The following is a 20,282-nucleotide window of genomic DNA, read 5'->3' as shown; positions in this document are numbered from 1 at the left end:
GTCGCTGTATAAGGGACCTTCTTGTCCTAGGTAGATGCATGCCACACTTCTCTTTTCTTTCAACCCTCTGCTTCAGTGCCAGCCTGTGATTGAGACCTGCTTTGAATACATTATCTAAAATAACAACCTCCTCTCTATATCTATTTACACACCTTTATTTCTCTCCGTACTGGTCATCACTGCCCCAATTGATCTATGTATTGACTTGTCTACTGTTTTCCCACTGGAATGAAAGGATTGCCACTTTAGTCACCACTGTGCTATAAGGACCTTCAAGAGCACATAGTGTTTATTTTGAAGCTCTAAGTAAATATGTGAATAAATGAATGGGTGAATGAAATGGAATGGTAATATACCAAATGGATTAACTAACTTAAATACAAACTTAAATGAAAAACCAATTCATACTCAGTTTGCTTAATTACCATGTAAAAAAATGCAAACTAATACAATAGAATTAGATTAAAATAACCTGATTCAACCTCTTTCAGTGCATCTGTTCCTTGCAATGGGATTATACATATTTCCAAATCCATTAATAAACATGCCTGTTCTGGACCATGTCAGGATGGGCATAATATGGTTTAATCCTCTAGATTCCTGACTTTTTTCTTTGTTTTTGTTTTTGTGGTATATGACTGAGCCAGACCCCTTGTCAATGAACACGGTCTGTTAAAAAGCCTACTGTGCAGTGCATCATACATAGGAATGGGTCTATGAGTGTATAGGTCAAGCACTAATAGTAAAAACAAAAACACATTACCTATATGTAGGGTAAACTATATTTATATACCTACATAACTGTGACATCTTAGGACAAGTGGTGCAGGCCACCAGCCATGAAAACTGAGTACAGCCAGTACATGGCTGGAGGAAAAAAGATAAACAACCGTTAGAAATGTAGCAATATTTTCCACTGAACTCTATGTACCCAGATCAAAGAAGCCCCTACTCTAGAGACTTAGCCAAGAACAAGGTCAGCTAATCGCACCTCTCCCACCCTTGTAAACGTTGCTTGCTTGCTCAGCCTAGATAGCCACCCTATAAAAAGGAGACATTTTAGAAGCTCGGGGCTGCAGTGTTCCCTTGCGTGGGTTGCCTGCAGTCCCTGCGCAGGTTTGCAATAAAACTTATAAAATTCACTTTGGGTTTGCTGTAGTCTGTCTCCTGGGATGTAACATATGGACGTTCCAGCGAGATTGGCTGTGTAAGACCCCTCCTCACGGAGTGGGCTGCAGCAGACGTTGGTAGCTGGCCAGCCTACGGCAGTTGCAGTTTGAAAACTGATTTTGGCTGATTCGAAACATTTGGAGTCTGGAGACTGTTTGGTAAGGAAGCTTCCTTTTTGAATATTTGGAAACAGAGCTCTGGTTAGAAAAGGGTGTAGTGGAGCAGGCGGGATGCCACTTGATTTCTCCCCACCTGGTTGGTAGAGGAATGCAGGACGCTGCCTCCTCCCTTTGGTTTTGGTTTAGAAGTTTTATTTGTTTCGTGTGCATATTTGGTTTGTTTGTCTGCTTCGCCCATTGCTTCCTCACAGGATTCCTTCAAGAGTCAAGGGCCACGGGTCAGGGGCAATCTACTGCCCTAACGCCTCTTCAGTGCTTGCTTGATAACTTTTCTGATTTCTCACGCAGGGCACGAGACTATGGGACTCCTGTTGATTCCGCCACATTGCAGACTCTTTGTGAACTAGAATGGCCAACCTTTGGTGTAGGGTGGCCCTTGGAGGACACTTTCAATTTACTCACACTCTTTGCTGTCAGGGCAAATGTCTATCGGGTCCCGCACCCTGACCTGATGCCATATATAGATGTGTGGATGTGTGTGGATTGAAATAACCACGGGAAGACCAGGTTACGTTAAGAATTTTTTTAAGAACTATATTAAGGGAGATAAAGTCCGGGCAGGAGGAAAAGCTGTCCTATTGGCAACCCCAAACAAAGGCAAAGGGAGGCTTCCCTCCCAAAAACAAGAAACTTTGAGACAACAGCCACAGCCTGCCCGTAGACTTTATCCAGTAATACAAGAAGATCCAGGGGCCGCTGAGTCCTTACTAGATCCCATTCCTCCTCCATATCCAGAGCAAGCCGAGGACCTGCCTAAAGCCATGGGGCTACCCCCCCACAGCAAACCCACAACCTAGACTGGCCCCCTCTTGGGAAAGCCCACCCCATACCCGTACAGGGGCCAATTATGGTCATCCTAGTATGCCACCAGCTCCAAAGCTGGCACATTTGTTTCCCCTCCGAGAAGCTGCAGGGGGGGGGGATCCTAGGGGCCCAGCTAGATTAATTTATGTCCCCTTCTCTACTAGTGATTTATATAATTGGAAACATCAGAACCCCCCATTTTCAGAGAAACCCCAGTGTCTAATTTCTCTTCTTGAAACCATTTTCCGTACTCATCGTCCTACTTGGGATGATTGTCAACAGGTTCTTTATACTCTCGTCACTTCTGAGGAAAGAGAAAGAATCTACCAAGAGGCTGCTAAAGCAGCATTAGGGGGTGGAGATCTACATAGCTTTAGTCGAAGGCAAGAATTAGAGGAAGTTCTCCCTTTGACCCCCCCCCCCTGACTGGGACCCCAACACTTCTAGGGGACAGGAGGTTTTACGCAAGTATCATGATTTCCTGCTCAGGGGTCTCCAGGCAGCAGCAAGGAAGCCAACTAATTTTAGTAGAGTCAGCGAAATCATCCAGGGAAAGGATGAATCTCCTTCGGCTTTCCTTGAAAGGCTTTTAGAAGCCCATAGAACATATACTCCATTAGACCTGGATGCCCCAGAGAATAGGAGGCTCATAAACGTAGCCTTTGCCTCCCAAGCGGCCCCAGACATTAGAAAGAAGTTACAAAAGTTAGAAGGATTTGAAGGAGAAAATAGAAGCAAGCTTTTAGAAGTTAGTCAGAAAGTTTATATGAACAGGGAGGATCCAGAGATATGAGGTGTGGAAAAGGTGACAAAAATACTAATCGCAGCCCAACAAAAGAAACCCGCTAAAGGAAAGCCACAAAGGAAAGGGCAGAATAGTAGACCGCCTCTAGACAAGAATCAATGTGCTTATTGCAAGGAGACCGGGCATTGGAAAAATGAGTGTCCTAAGCTAAAGGAGAAGAAGGGACAGGTCCTCTTCGAGGATCAAGACTGAAGGGGCCGGGGTTCCATACCATTAGGCCCCCAGGAACCCATAGTAACACTGTCCATTGATGGGAAGCCCACAAATTATAGGAACTAACTAAAGACCTAAGAGAGTGCTAGAGGAAGTATAGAGTAGAAACTAGTTTCAGATATTCAGATATTCACCTACTAACCCAAAGAAATTTTACCCATTTAGAAAATAAAGGGTAAGAATTAATATTAAGAAGATACATTGAGAACTCTCTGTAGATTAAAATGGCCAACTTAAGAGCAGACTGGCCAAACCAAGAATTGCTAGACCCATAGAAAACATAGAGAGTCTAGCGTACTATCACCAGCACCCACCCGCAGGCAGGTGGCATGGTCAGTATGCAGCCCAGTACGGCAGCAGAGGTAGAGAAAGAAAAGACAGCCAGGCTGCAGCTGGCTGCAGGAGAAGCAGCAGGCTCCCCTCACAGTTTCGGGCACCTGCCCTCCCCCTTGGGCACCAGGAATCCCAGGCACCCTGACTGATTCCCTTATAGTGTATATAACAAAGAAACCTCTTTCTTAGCTCAAGGGCTGAGCCACTGCTTGGTCAGGCAAAAAATAACAGCGCAGTAAGCTAGAGGCTATCATTACCTTGCTACAGCCCCTGCCCTCCTCTGCTTTGGCTCCGGGAAATCTCCGCCTCCATGTGGAGCCAGACCAGAGGAGAAGATTTAGGGAATATGGCCCCTTCTAAACCCACTGCTTTAGCCATAATAGTCAAGAATTATAAGAAAAGGGTCTTCAGGGAATTATAGGGTTACTATGTCCCTGAGGAAATTGAGGACCTTAAGTAAACTAGAATACCCCACTGTTAAGAAAATAAGTTTATAAAATTGTGTGTTTTTTTAGTTTACTACCCCGACCCTTATAATGACTTAATGTTGTAAAGCTCTATAGGTCAAAAAGAGGGTTAGCATCTCTTTGCCAGCTGGGAAGCCACAAAATAGTAACTACATTTTGACCATTCCTTATTTTTCTCTGAAAATCAGTAGTTCATTAGGGATAGTAGTTTATAATCTCTTATTGTGAATCGTACTAAATTTGTACTAATAATAAAGCATATAGAATTGTATAGTCTGTCAAATACAAAGACTTCCTTTTTGTACCAAGGATCTGTTGTTGTAAAAAACATTTTCTATGTTAGAAATGTATATGTTATTTCAACAGTCTTTTGTTAATTCTCCTTTTCATTTGCTATTTCATAGCCTGTGATGTTAAAATTTTAGTTTAAATATTAGGGGACATGTAATAATTCAGTAATTGTTAATTGTTCAATGTTAGGCCACAAAACCCAGAATAACAAATATTACTATTGATTAGCTTAATAGAAGAATTCTTAACATAATAGGTAGAAAAGAGAACTCTAGAGACATAATCCTGAACCTCCACCTGATTTACCACCCTATCAAACTGCAATTGTTAATCAGCTAAGTAAATAAGTACATTAGGAAAAGTGCAGAGGTGAAACTGCTCAGGTTTTACTTAATATTTCCTATAGAAATGTCATAGATTAGAGCCCTCATAGTTCCAACCGAGTTAAAGGGCAGGGTGCTGATTTAAGGTAGCATAAGAACAATAGTTCAATTACAGCTGATAGTCAAGACAGGAGAAAATAAGAAATAGTTTAAATTCTTTTTTCCAAGTAGCCTACAGAATTAGAAAGCTCAGAACCCCCTTTTCTCAGAGGAGCCTCAAGCCTGAACAGGACTGTTAGAAATCTGTACTATACATAGGCTGCCCCACTTACAACAACTGAGACTACCTTGAGAAAATGTTTCTAATTGCCTAGCCTAAGCGGGACCCCACCACCCAAGCAAGTGAAGAAATTTTTAGACACTTTCCACCAGTTTCTGTTAGCCTAGATCAGAGAAGATACTCAGAAAAACCATAAGTTTATCTAAGGTGTCAGAAGTTATTCAGGATCCTCAGAAGACTTCCACAGCTTTCTTACACTATAGAAAGCTTACAGAGTCTATACACCCCTAGACTTAGAGGAGCCAGAAGATACTAAGGCAGTCAACTTAGCCTTTACATAGCATTCAGCTCTAGGAATTAGAAAAGAAATGTATTATAAGTTTTTCATTAGGTAGAAACATCAGCTGCTAAAACTAAGCATTTTAGAAGGGACGTTGCTCCTCCCTCACTCTCATGGCCATAAATAACTCTGGCCCCTAAGATGGCTGGTTAGCCAAAGACGGGTAAGATTCCTAAAGGCAGGAACAACCTAAGACAGACACAGTCGAAGAGGGGCCATCAGGAGAAGGCTTAAGAACCAGCAAAGGTGAGGCTCAAACTCTCACCCTGGAGAATACAGGAGACTGCTCTCCTGAAGTAGTGGTCATCATCCACTGTCCAGGCCACCTAGAGAGGAGGACTCCATGGAAACTCTCAAGAAAAACCAAGCAAGCAGCTGATGATGCTACCAATAAGGTAGCCCTAAAACCAGTAGGGTTTTAGGAAATTTTAGTAACTTTTCTAGAACCCAGGTTGCCAAAGGTTTTTGGTTTTTTTTACAACCAATTAGAAAAGTCAGACTTAGAATCTAATAGAGAAAGCATAATTTCTAAGTGTTCAGTCTGTACCCAAATAAATATTGAGCAAAGTAAATAAATTATAAAGAGAAACAGAGAGAGAACTTTCCCAGGTGAACATTTAGAAATAGATTTTACTAAAGTAATTGACAGGTAGAAAACATGAATCGGATCTTAAAGGAAACTCTAAACTTGTTTTAAACCGGTAGAAAGTAGCCCACCTTACTCCCCTTAGCCCTCCTTAGGGCGAAGTACACCCTCTACAGGGAAAAATTCACTCCTTTTGAGACAATGTTTAGAAGACTCCCTCCCTTCCTACCAAAACTCAGAGAGGAAATAAAACAACTAAATTAAATAACCACCCCTTCTTTAAGTACTTACAGTAGGTGTCCCCAAACTACGGCCCCCTGAGGCCATTTATCTGGCCCCTGCTGCACTTCCGGAAGGGGCACCTCTTTCATTAGTAGTCAGTGTACTGGAGTACTGTGTGTAGCAGCCCTCCAACAGTTTGAGGGACAGTGAACTGGCCTCCTGTGTAAAAAGTTTGGGGACCCCTGGGTTTTACAGGGTCTACAGATTACTCAGCAGGCTGTCCAAAAGACTGTCCGGGAAGTGATTCCAGCACTGCCAGAAGACCTAATACATCCCTTCCAGCCTACAGACTCAGTCTAGGTAAAGAAGTACACCACCCAAGGACTGACTCCCACGTAAACGGGTCCACACACCATGACCCTGATCACTCCCACTACTGCCAAGGTAGAAGGCATACCTGCCTGGGTCCACCGCAGCCAGCTGAAGCTTGCAGTCCCAGCAGAGACACCCTTGTAGACAGTGGAGACTGACTCCACCAACCCTTGTAAGCTGACCCTGAGAAGGACAGCATGCCCTGCTTCAGCCACAAACCAGAAGTTGACTGGTCTACGCATGGCTAATGCCTAGAGAAACTCACTAAGGACCTCCTTTTAATTAGACTTTAGGGAGGGAGGGGAACTAAGGTCAAAGGAAAGCCAGAATAAGTTGTCTTAAAAGTTAATACATGCACTACTATAAGTCCTTTAGTTAGAAGGGAAGCTACAAGATAATGAAAAATATATGTGTACTTACACTTAACCTATAAATACTAGCTACTTAGAGGGAGGACACCTCCAAGAGGAAGTATACTTTAAAGAAAATTACTTATTGCCAGCTTAGTTGTCACTAAATGTAAAGGTTAAGATTTTTAAAATTAAGAGTTCTAACTGAAAGGAAATTGTAGTTTCGGTAATAAAAGGTATAAGGTATAGAAATACTTTAGAACAAAAAAGGGAGAAAGTAAGTTATTATAAAGCCAGTTATTTCTGAATAGATAAGAAAGTTCATAAAAATTAAAGGTTTATGTAAGTTGCAGAAGGTTTGTGCAAATTGTAAGAAGTTAGTACAGAGAAGAAAAATACAAGGCAGAAAGAAATTAGTATGAGAATTTATTCTCTTCATCCCCTTGGCTCACTATGTTACTTATTGCTCTTAACGGACCCCTCGTTTTACTTATAGTAGGGGGGGTCACCATTGGCTCGTGTATTATCAACTACCTCACGCAGTATGTACAAAAGAGAATTCAAGCCGTAAAGCTTGTAGTACTACGGGCACACTATCAGCGTGCCAGCACATACTAGGGAGGACCCCTGACCCAATTAGCTTATAGCTACAGCTAAAGTAGAAAATTCTCATGAGCCTCAGCAAATCTAATCTTGCTAGCAAAGGCAGGATACGTTCCTTGTGTATCAGGCCTTCAGATATTGCAGGAAAGTAGTTTATTATCTTAGAACAGTGTGTGCTTGTGTGCTTTTGCAAAGATATTGTACAAACGTACTGAAAACATTGTAACCTTGTAGATTTCGCCTATAAATACCCCTCTCCCCCTGAGCTCATCGCTGACCATTGTGAGAGGCGTAGTAGGCTGATCACTAGCCAGTGTATAAAACCCAAATTGATTACATCAGTTTAGGGTCCAGTTCCACTTTGTTGCGGTTGCACCACAGCATTTGTTCGAGAAAGAATAGATACTGTAAGACTTATGGTTTTAGCTCAGCCTTACCAGATTATACCCGGTTCGGATGAGCAAAGTTCAATTATTTGAACTAGTAACAACAAAACGGGAATGTGACATCTTAGGACAAGCGGTGCAAGCCACCAGCCATGAAAACTGAGTACATCCAGTACATGGCTGGAGGAAAAAAGATAAACAACCGTTAGAAATGTAGCAATATTTTCCACTGAACTCTAAGCACCCAGATCAAGGAAGCCCCTACCCTAGAGACTTAGGCAAGAATGAGGTCAGCTAACCGCACCCCTCCCGCCCTTGTAGGCATTGCTTGCTTGCTCAGCCTAGATAGCCACTCTATAAAAAGGAGCCATTTTAGAAGCTCAGAGCTGCAGTGTTCCCTTGCGTGGGTTGCCTGCAGTCCCTGCGCAGGTTTGCAATAAAACTTTGATTTTGCTGTGGTCTGTCTCCTGGGATGTAACATAGATCACCTTCAATAGTGTGGACATTTCCATTAACTTGAGTCTTCTTTAATTTCTTTCATCAATGTTTGGTAGTTGTCATTGTACACGTCTTTTTGTCCCTTGGTTAAGTTCATACTTCTGTATTTTATGTTTTGAGGAGCTTTTGTAAATGAGAATCTTTTCTTAATTTCCTTTTCTTAATTTCCTTCATTGTTAGTTACCCTGAATCCAAAATAAGAAGATACACAAAAACCTGTAGACCAATATACCTGATGAGTATAAAAATGAAAAGCCTCAATAAAAAGATGGCAAAAAAAGTTCAGTAGCACATTAAAAGAAAAATAAAGCATGAGCATATGGGGTGTAACTCTGGGATGTAAAAATGGTTCAACAGAAGAAGCCAATCAAGGGGATACACAAATTAACAGAATGAAGGGGGGAAAAAATCACACCACTATCACAATAACTGCAAAAAAAAGTGACAAAATCCTTTACCTTTTCATGAAAATATTTCTTAATAAACTAGTTATAGAAAGAAGTTGTCTCAACATAATACAAGTCATATAAGACAAGCTCACAGCTATAACATCATACTAAACAGTGAAAAACTGAAAGCTTTTCCTTCCAGATGAGGGAAAAAGCAAAAATGCCTGCTCCTGACACTTCTATGCTACACAGTATTAGAACTAGCCAGGGAAATTAGGCAAGAATAATATAAAGAAATGACATCTGAATTGGAAAGGGAAAAATAAAATTAGTTGTTTGCAGGTGACAATCTTATGAATGGAAAATTCTAAAGACTACACACACACACACCTAATAGAACTAGTAAATTCAGTAAAGTGAGAAGACACAAAATTGGACCTTCCTCACATTACTCAGTGGAAGTACCGCAGGAGAGCAGAGGGAGGAGAAGACATTTGGGAATTTGTCTTCCTGGCTTCCTCCTTCTGACCTCACTGACGGTGGCCAATGATAGCTCCTGTCAGACCTCTCTCTCCACATTGCCTTTTCTGTGTCAGGTTTGTGATAACTGCACTCTCTCTTCCCCACCTATATGCCTAGAGGTATAATGTCTTCCTGTTTAAAAGAGCCCTGATTTCCTGACCTTTCCCTATGGATTTTCCTACAGCCTTCTCTTAGCTGTGTAAAAATCGTACTTAGCAACTGCTTCATATTGCCCACGGGATTTGAGTTTCTTCCCTGTAGTTTCACACTCATATTCAACTTATGTGTAAACATTGTAACTTCCATTTTCAAGTCATATTCCAAAGCTAGCCGGTTTCCACCACCTGTACTATCCTTGTGCTAGTTTCAGGACCTTGATTTCTCACCTGCATTAGAACAATGGCTCAGTATTTCCACATACTCTCCCCTTCCCATTCAATTCTCCACAGAGCAGCCAGTGTCATCTTCATAAAAGGAAGCCAGATAATGCCACCCCCTGCTTACAAGTCTCTAAAGGTTTTTCACTGTACACAGGATGAAATGAAAATAAAAATTCCTGATGATTAGAAACAAGGTTCTGTTCAGTCAGCCTTTGCTTCTAATCCCATTGTTGGACACTGTCCGTCATGCATACTTGCGGGGTTTCAGTCACAGTGGCCTCCCTGTAGGCCATAGGCAGAGGCAGATTTAAGAAGGACGCACCGGGACGGCACCCTGGTCCCTGACTTCTGAAGGGACCTGCAAAACCCCAACTCTATACTTGTTTCTATTGACACCAAGTTTGGTTTCATATGTGCAATTTTAACATTAATAGTACATAATATATTTATTTATTTAAAAATATGGTTAACATATATTTTTATTTTCCCTGTATTTTTTCTTTTTTTAAGGGACTTTTTAAACCAGTAGCCACGGCCACCATCACAGCTGCCTGGCCTTTGCAGGTTTGCATGTGATTCGGACAGATGGTAATGAAACAACAAAGCCAAGAACTATTGGCCATTTAGTTTTAATCCTAACTTGCACCTGGCGGGCTAGAAATGCACACAGTGGGAAGACACTTCCCTTTGCATTCAGAGCTCCCAAAGCACTGTCTTTTTCGAGTTTCCTAGAATCAAAGGTTTCTACCTCACCAGCCTTATTCACCTCTGTTCCTCCTCTCCTTCTCTCTGCAAACACTCTGCACAAACTGGCTTTTCCTTCAGCACTCTGCCATCTTGGCTGCTTCTCCTCTCCTCCATGTGGCCTTTCTCTGCTCTCTTCCTGCATGGGCTCCTCTGTCCCATTTTATAGTGTAGAAATCAAAAGCTTTAACCCAATATACAAACACAGAAGTCTCTCATACAAGGTCACTTATCTAAGGCATAAACGGGATTCCTCATAAGAGTGTACCACCCCCTATCATGCAACATTCAAGGGTGTGGGGAAAATTTACTCTTAAAACTAAGCTTTAGGTGGCCCTGGCCGGTTGGCTCAGTGGTGGAGCATCAGCCTGGCGTGCTGAAGTCCCGGGTTTGATTCCCGGCCAAGGCACACAGGAGAGGTGCCCATCTGCTTCTCCACCCCTCCCCCTCTCTTTCCTCTCTGTCTCTCTCTTCCCCTCCCGCAGCCGAGGCTCCATTGGAGCGGGGATGGCCCGGGCGCTGGGGATGGCTCCTTGGCCTCTGCCCCAGGCGCTAGAGTGGCTCTGGTCGCAACGGAGCGACGCCCCAGTGGGGCAGAGCATCGCCCCCTGGTGGCAGATTGTCGCCCCCCTGGTGGGCGTGCCGGGTGGATCCCGGTCGGGCGCATGCGGGACTCTGTCTGACTGTCTCTCCCTGTTTCCGGCTTCAGAAAAGTACAAAAGAAAACAAACAAACAAAAAAAAAAAACACACTAAGCTTTAGGCTATAACGACCCTGACTGCTTACAGCCTGTCACCCACACCCAATGCAAACTATAAGCAAGCAAACATAAATATCATATTTACAAACTTATTTGACCAACAGGGCCTAATATTTTTTTCTACACCCGGGGCCTCAACTGACCTTAATCCACCTTTGCCCAATGGCACTCATATTGTACTACTATTTTAGAGCTTTTGCACTCAGTGTCGCTGTATAAGGGACCTTCTTGTCCTAGGTAGTTGCATGCCCACTTTTCTTTTCTTTCAATCCTCTGCTTAAGTGCCAGCCTGTGATTGAGACCTTCTTTGAACACATTATCTAAAATAACAACCTCCTCTCTATATCTATTTACACACCTTTATTTCTCTCCGTACTGGTCATCACTGCCCCATGTGATCTATGTATTGACTTGTCTACTGTTTTCCCACTGGAATGAAAGGATTGCCACTTTTAGTCACCACTGTACTATAAGGACCTTCAAGAGCACATAGTGTTTATTTTGAAGCTCTAAATAAATATGTGAATAAATGAATGGGTGAATGAAATGCAATGGTAATATACCAAATGGATTAACTAACTTAAATACAAACTTAAATGAAAAAAACAATTCATACTCAGTTTGCTTAATTAGCGTGTAAAAAATCCCGCAAACTAATACAATAGAATTAGATTTAAATAACCTGATTCAACCTCTTTCAGTGCATCTGTTCCTTGCAATGGGATTATACATATTTCCAAATCCAATTAATAAAGATGCCTCTTCTTGACAATGCCAGGATGGGCATAATATGGTTTAATCCTCTAGATTCCTGACTTTTTTCTTTGTTTTTGTTTTTCTGGTATATGACTGAGCCAAACTCCTTGTCAATGAACACGGTCTTTTAAAAAACCTACTGTGCAGTGCATCACACATTGGAACGGGTCTATGAGTGTATAAGTTGAGCACTAATAGTAAAAACAAAAACAAATTACCTGTATGTAGGGTAAACTGTATTTATATACCTATATAACAAAGAGTTTATGTGTTCTCCCTGCCAATATTAACATCCTCCTATCCTTCTAAAAACTATCCTGAAATTTGAGTTAATTATTTCCTTGCATTTTAAAGTAGTTATCGCATACAAGAACTATAAAGATCTACATAAAAATGAAACGAACTTATCCACTGTTCTTCTTTCACTTGTGTTTTATTCATCATTGTGTTAAAATTCACTCATATTGCTGTATGTGATTTTAATTACTTTATCCTCATTTTTGCCCATCATTCCCTTACAGAATGTATGCTAATTTATTTTCCCGTATTACCTTTGTTAGGCTTTCAGATGTTGTTTTTTCAGGTTGCTGAGTTATTCTTTACACCTCACTATGAATATACTTTTATGTGTCTTTCCATTACTCTTAGCCTTGGAACCGTTCTCTCTCTTTAGACTTCTTACTTGTAAGTTTAATCAACTTTGCATTGATTTTGCAATTACTCTGGGGGAAATCTTGTTTCCACATTCTTGTCAGCAGTTTACTGTAGCACTTCGAAAACTTACTGACATTGCCCAGGATATTTCATTTGGAAAAGTCTGAAGTTCCCACAATTAAGTGTCTCTGATGATATTTCTTGTCCTCCTAAAAGCCTGCACTCCCAAACCTCTTACATATTTTGTGATTTATGTTAAATATTTTTATAGTTCCATCATATCACAGAAGAGGTTCTCCTTTTCAAAAAACTAGGTTGGTGTTCCCTAAGTATCTTAAACTGAACACATCTCAAATCAATACCTAGTATATCTGGGGGGAGGGGAGAAAAGTTGTGTTTCTGTTTCAAATTGGTGAAGCAGTTACTCATTTCAATGTCCACATCAAATCGACCAGTTGATTTCAGCCTTGATTACAGGGAGGGACTAAATTACACTTCTCAGTAAATTAGCCTGCTACATGTAACAAATAAAAGGAGAGGCCTCACAGTTAAATTTACATTTCAAAAAGACAAATATTTGTATTCAAAGTCGTGTAAAATGCAATATATGGGGTCAACTCAAACTAAAAAAAGACTTCAGTTTTAAATCTGAAATGCAGATTCAAATGCAGATTAAATGACAGATAAAATGGGTATTTTATCTGACAGCGCTATGGCTTTTCAACCCATGAGAGATCTCAAGGTTTCCCTTAAGCTGTTAGATTTGCAGAAGGTACTGTTCATTATTTCAGGAACTCATTAGCTGGGGGCCTTAGCAATCTTTCATTGCATTTTTCTTTTCAGTTACTAACTGTACATTAGCTTCAAGCAAAACACTGAGATTCTTAGCATAAGTGTTTTTTCTAAGGAGTCTCAGTTTTGTTCCTGTTTTCTTATTAGGAATGTTTCCCAAAGAGTGACAAGTTTCAAACTTCGAAAAACCACAATCTCATCCGCTGACAGTGGAAGACAGGTGTGGATAGGGGCTCAGGACCTGAGACAATATGGCAGCAGACCCAAAAATACCATGAGATGCTAAATGGGAAGGAGTCTTCAGACCTTCATGAGCTCCCATAGTAGCAGTAGGAAGAGCCGGATATCACCCTCCCACTTACTCCTACCGGAAATATCGTGAAATACCACCAAAACAAGAAGTTTCTTGAACCTCATCAGCCCCCATACTTACAATTGCATCAGCCGGATATCGCTTTTCTGACTGCCTGTACCAAACATCCCAAGACACCAGATGGGCACAAGACTTTTGAACCTCATCAGCCACCATACTCAAAATTCTAACAGTCGGATATCACTTTTCTGAACTTTGCCCCAAACATCGCGAGACACTGGAGAGGCAGAAGTCTTTTGGACATCATCAGCCCCCATACTCGCATTTGCATCAGGAGGATATCACTTTTCTAAACTCTGCCTGCCCCAAGCATCGATAGACACCAGATGGGCACAAGTCTTTTGAACCTCATCAGCTGCCATACTCAAAATTGTATCAGTCTGATATCACTTTTCTGAATTTTGCCTGCCCCAAACATCACGAGACACTGGACAGGCACAAGTCTTTTGAACCTCGTTATCCCCAAACTCACAATTGCATTAGCCGGATATCACTTTTCTAAACTCGGCCTGTCCCAAACATCCCGAGACACCAGACAGACAAAAGTCTTTTGAACCTCATCAGCCACCATACTGAAACTTCGATCAGTCGGATATCACTTCTTTACTTTGCCTGCCGCAAACATCGCGAGATACTGGACACGCACAGGTCTTTTGAACCTCATCAGCTGCCATACTCGTGATTTGGCCTACCGGAAGTGCCCCTGGATGGTGTGGGGAAGGTGCTGTTGGGAAGGTTATCTGCTCCCATGTTGGCGATTTTATAAACTGGATATTGCTTCTTCCACTTTGGCCTAGCCTAAATGGCGTCTGGCCCTTAGGCCTACCTTCTTCACCACTGACCTGCCCCCACACTGTTCTGGCCTGCTGCCTTCTCCAGGCTTCTGAGACTTTGCACATTGCCATCCAGCTACAGCTAACATCATTCAAAATGTCTGCCAGCGGGAGGGGCAGAGATGGCAGAGCTGAGTGGTCAGAAGAGGAGATCAGGAGGGTGGCAAGGCTCTGGACTTTGACTCGAGATGGCCATGGTCCCAGGCACCGTAGTGTATCCATTCTTCTCAGCAGAGGAAATCGTGGAAGGGATCCGGGAATTGAAGACATGGACTCAGAAATCGTGGAAGTCGGTGATGAAGAAGCAATGGACATTGACGATGGCGTGCCAAGAGAGGAAGGCGAGGAGGCTGAAGATAGAGCAGCAGGAGAACAGCCCCAGGTACAGTGCCGGGAGTCCAGGCTTTATCACTGGTTATCAGATGGGGATGAATCTCTGGAAGACTGGGTGTCTTCAGAGACCTCTGCCCTGCCTCTCCCTCGCTGGAAGGCCCTTACTGCCCTTCGAGATAGGCAGCTGGGCTCGAGTGCCTGCTTCGTATACGAGGCCTGTGGGGCAAGAGCGTTTGTGCAGCGTCTCTTCCTGCAGTCGAGGCTTGCAGGCCATTACAGTTGTGTCAATAGTGTTCACTTTAACCAGCGTGGCACCCGGCTGGCCAGTTGCAGCGATGACCTGACAGTGGTCCTTTGGGACTGGGTGCGTGAGAAGTCAGTCCTGACCTTTAATTCTGGTCACAGAAGTAAAGTGTTTCAGGCCAAGTTCCTTCCCAATTGTAGCGATTCCACCCTGGCCACATGTGCCCGCGATGGGCAGGTGCGGCTGGCAAACCTCACCACGATGCAACGATGCAATATTTCTAAGCATGTGGCTCAACACATGGGAGCCTGCCACAAGTTGGCTCTGGAGCCAGACTCCCCTTTCAGGTTCCTGACGGCAGGTGAAGACGCAGTGGTCTTTGCCATTGACATCAGACAACTCCCACCAGCTTCCAAAGTGGTGGTGACCAGAGAGAATGAGAGGAAAGTGGGGCTCTATACAATCACTGTGAATCCTGCCAATATCTACCAGTTCGCTGTGGGTGGGAAAGACCAGTTTGTAAGAATTTACGACCAGAGGAAAATCGATGAGAAGGAGAATAATGGAGTCCTCAAGACATTCTGTCCCTATCATCTGGTCTTCGGTGACTACAACGTGTGTATCACCTGTCTTGCGTACAGCCACGACGGCACAGAGCTCCTGGCCAGTTACAGCGATGAGGATATCTACCTCTTTGACCCCTCTCACTGTGACGGAGCCCAGTATGTTAAGAGATATAAGGGACACAGAAATAGCACCACGGTCAAAGGCGTCAACTTCTACGGCCCCGGAAGTGAGTTTGTGATGAGCGGTAGTGATGGCGGGCACATCTTCATCTGGGAGAAATCATCCTGTCAGATCGTTCAGTTCCTGGAGGGGGACATGTCAGGGAATGTGAACTGCCTGGAGCCCCATCCTTATCTACCTATGATGGCAACCAGTGGCCTAGACGGTGATGTCAAGATCTGGGCACCCACGGCTAAAGCTGCCACGAAGCTTAACCGCTTAAAGTATGCGATTCAGAAGAACAAGTGGGGACGAGAAGCAGACAGATCAGGCCACAGTCTCCTGCTAGGCAGCCACATGATGTCGTTGCTCATGGGTGAGCCGTCACAGAGTAGTCCTCCCTGCCAACACGGCCACATGGGCGATCCCGGAGTTGGAGCCCTGGATGAAGCGTCCCGTGACTCCTCCAGTGCCTCAGATGAACCCGAGGAGGAAGAGCAGCAAGACCGTGGGCATTATCTGCCCTCCTGAATGCCTCATGCCAGCCCCAGGTAGATGTCGCCTCAGGGGGCTGGACTGGAAGTGTGAAATTTGGTTCAGCTAATATATTTGCCTTTTGTCTTTGCTTTTCCATAGTAAAAGCCACTGTTCATCTCTTTCCTGTACTTTTTTCCTTCCTTTCTCACAGCCTACCTCCCTTACTCCTTTCCTCGCACTCGGTATTTTGGCTCCTGTCTCTTTACCCCTTGTTTCTCTGTGGGTATTATAAGCAGGTAGTTCTGCCTCTTTTCCTTTGTTCTCTTCTGGGTGGCCTCTAAAGGTGCCTAAATTTGGTGGAAAATACTAACAGTCTTACTGAATTTACTTTCTCATTTTGACACTGGGGAAGCAATCACCCTTTATCATATTTGGCAGTATATTGTTAAGTTGTTCAAGTGAGCTAGAAAATTTTAGAGATGTGTTTATTATATGTATTTACTTATTTTAAATAAGAGGAGAGGAGAGGAGATAGCGAGGTGGAATCCTGCATGCACCCTGACTGGCATCCACCCTGTCTGGGGAAGATGCTGGACACTGAGGTACTTTCAGAGCCTGAGCTGACCTTGGCGCACCAGGCCACACTGGAATTAATAGAGCCACTGGCTGCAGGAAGGGAAAAGGGACAGAAGGTGGAGAGGAACCGGGGGGCGGGGAAACAAACAGTTTCTTCTCCTGTGGAACCTGACCGGGAATCAAACCCAGGATGTCCATGCACCAGGTCGATGCTCAGTGAACTGAGCCACTGGCCTGGACCGGAAATGTGTGTATTCTTTAAAAGTAAGTAAAATAAAGCATAAGCACACAATATTTCTGCATACACACGGAGACTTCCACAACGACAGAGAGGCAGACAGAGAGAGGGAGAGAGAGAAGAAAATGGAAGAAACGGTAGTTAAATAAATTCCTGGCAAGGAATGAATGGATAGTTTGGGGGTTTTCCCATAATTCTGAACCCATGGAATAATGTTAGTTAATTTGAGTAGATTGGGCTGGTGGGGATTCATTATAATGGGATACATTTCTTACTCTACTTTTTTTTCTCCTTTGCCGAGTGGGAGGGGAGACAGAAGACAGACTCCAGCATTCTCCAGACCAGCATGCCCCCAGCAACCTTGTCTGGGGCCGATGCGCTGCCTACGTGGGGCCATGCTCAGAACCCAGCTCCTAGAACTGAATATTTGAAGTTAAAGAATAATTCATGTTATAATAAAGATTGTTTGTAGTTACACATAACTGTGTGGTTATTGGAAGAAATGTCTCATGCATTGCTTAAAATTCTCTTTGGTTGTTTTCAAGAGGTGAAATTGCTTTTAAACATAAGTTGGTCTAAACCTTATTTAATCTTTTGATGTGAGAGGAGGGAGATAGATGGACTCCTACAGGCACCCCGACCAGGATCTACCCTGAAACCCCTATCTAGGGCCAATGCTCTGTCCTTCTGGGGCCAGGCTGGCAACCGAGGTGTTTTTAGCACCTGAAGTGGAGGATCCAGGGAACCAGCTTCAGCCTCAGCACTCAGGCGATTGTTTCAAATCGAGTCACGTCTGCAGGAGCGGAAGGGGAGGGTGGAAAAACAGATGGTCTATTCTCCTGGGTCATGGAGAGGCCAGGCTTGTACTCTTATCACTGAGAAATGTGGCAAGAGGCACATGTTTTTGTTTTACCCCTGGTATTTGTGTAAGGGATGCAGAGGCCCGCCTTGCCCCCAACACCGTTGTGAAGTAGAGCACACCCTTCTTTGCAGATGTTTGTTGGTAAAGAATGACACGATCAAACATCCTGTGCCCAGACAAAATTTTTTCTGCCATAATATTCCTTAAAATGAATCTCATTTCTGGCCCCTTGAGAGCAGGTTGAGAAATTTATAGCATGAGATGAGATTTCAGAATGGAAACTTCCTTGAGCAAACTGTGTTCACTGAGATTCAAAGTTCAGGACAACTGCCTGGGCATTTGAGGCCCTTGGGTGGCCCCTGCCTAGGTCTGCCAACAGGACAGGACTATAAGTGTCCAAATGACCCTAGTGAGTCTGAACGCAGCACTGGGGTTTAAAAAGGGACTTGGGAGAACAGGGTTATAAACTAAAATCCCAAGTTTGAGACAGCACTGCAAATGGCATGAGACATATGCTACCGACAACATCAACAAATGAAGCGTTTGAGTAGTACGAACGTCCATGTACGTCCCCGTGTTTCCTGACCATCCAGAGTATGATAGGAACAAATATTTTTATTTTACAAATGTGTAAAGCAACATTAAAAAAAGGCAAATGTATGTGCTTCTCGTTTCCATTAATTGGTTATCAAACAAACATGATTTTAAGTTAATAGAACTGTAACTGGAATTAATTTTAGTTTTTTAAAGAAAACTCACTCCCAGGGGTCTGCAGACATGAAAATAACACTACTCAAAGAGTTAAAAAAAAAAACGTTTGGACTTTCTGGTGGCATTGGGTGGCAGAAAGAACAATAGCAAGAGGGGACTACTACCCAGTTCTCTTTTCATATGCTGTTTAGAAGCAAGTCTGTCTGTCTGGGGATTTGTCCTCTGAACTCAAACCCTCTCCAGAGTTCCCTGCATTGCTCTCAGGTTGCCCTTGCAACAAGAGTCACTTGGCGTGAGACTCGGGAGGCAAGGTTAAAGTCCTAAAGCTATTTGATTTATGCTCAGAGAGTGTTGGCAGAGGCACTTTGGTACTTCGCGCTCCTGGCTTCGTTTTTTGTGAGGCAGCAGTCAGGTCGACAGCGACAGCAGATCAGATCTGTCTTCAGTTTCTGCCACTCTATTAGAAAAAGGACCCACTTCTGTCCCACTTGACATGTCACCAAGGTTGGAGGTTTGGGTGCATTCACAGGTATGTATGGGTTTCATTGTATCATTGCCGGTTCTGGCTCTTCCTTGTGGACCCTTCCTAAGTATGTGCTCAAGCAACTGAAGCAAAGACAAAAGCCTCATACGGACTGCTTACCCAGGTCTCAACAGTTACAAGCTATCCTGTATACACACACACACACACACACACATTATGTGAGAGCAGGGGAGGCAGTGAGACAGACTCCCACATGGTCCCGACAGGGATCCATAGCAAGCCCTCTATGGAGGGGTGCTCTGCCTTTCTGGTGTGTTGTTCTGTTGCTAGGTAACTGAGCTCTTTTTAGCACCTGAGGCCAGAGATTCCCCCAGCCATCCTCACCCTCCACTGACAATTGAATAAATCCAGCCATGCTGTAGGAGGGGTAGAGACAGAGAGAAAGTGAGGAAGGCGGAGGAGTAGAGAAAAAGATGGTACCTTCCTCTGTGTACCCTACCAGGGAATAAACCCTAGGCATCCACACGCCATGCCCAAGCTCTACCACTGAGCCACCCAGCCAGGGTCAAACTATGGGGTTTCTATATAAGTCACCTCTTATATCAAAACCAGTCTTTCTGTTTATCTATTTAATCCTGAAGGATGCAACCTTCCACACTTGCTTTGGATTAAGTTACCAGATTGCTAAAAAATTTGTCATTTTGAAGAGTAAATAAATTCCTATGAAGACTGGTTGAACATTATTAAGATAGATATGGAGATAGATAAATATATAGATGGACGGATGGATAATAAGGAATCCAATAATATGAGACATAGAGTTATGCTTTTCAGAGAAAACCAAGCTTGTAGAACAGTTCCCAGAAAATGAAAGTAATATTACCATTTTGATTTATGTAAATGTTGGTCTCCTAGTCCAGAGACAAGACCAATAAAGACCATAAACAACCTTCCATGAGATGGCGGACAAAGCTAACAATTCTATCAAATAAGCAGGCAAAACTTCACCTTTAAATTTAAGTTTTCAACCCCAATTATTTTCATTCCACAGTGGAATTTCTACAGGACAGTTCTGTGTAGGCCCTTGTGGCCTTATGCGATATTATAATTGTCTCCTAATTATGCACAGAATTTAACTGCATAAAGCTGTGGCAGATGCCAAACTGTACTTTTAAAAAGACATCTTCTGGCAGCCATTCCTTCGAA

At 43.2% G+C, this 20,282-nt stretch overlaps 1 pseudogene; it reads left to right on the top strand.

The window, feature by feature from the left end:
• The first annotated feature begins 1,079 nt into the window (after nt 1-1,079).
• On the top strand, nt 1,080-17,452 carry LOC136385433 (DDB1- and CUL4-associated factor 8 pseudogene; annotated as a pseudogene).
• The last annotated feature ends 2,830 nt before the right edge of the window (nt 17,453-20,282 follow it).

The sequence above is a fragment of the Saccopteryx leptura genome, chromosome X (assembly GCF_036850995.1).
Source record: "Saccopteryx leptura isolate mSacLep1 chromosome X, mSacLep1_pri_phased_curated, whole genome shotgun sequence".
Lineage (NCBI taxonomy): Eukaryota > Metazoa > Chordata > Mammalia > Chiroptera > Emballonuridae > Saccopteryx > Saccopteryx leptura.
This window is presented reverse-complemented; position numbering and strand designations above follow the sequence as displayed.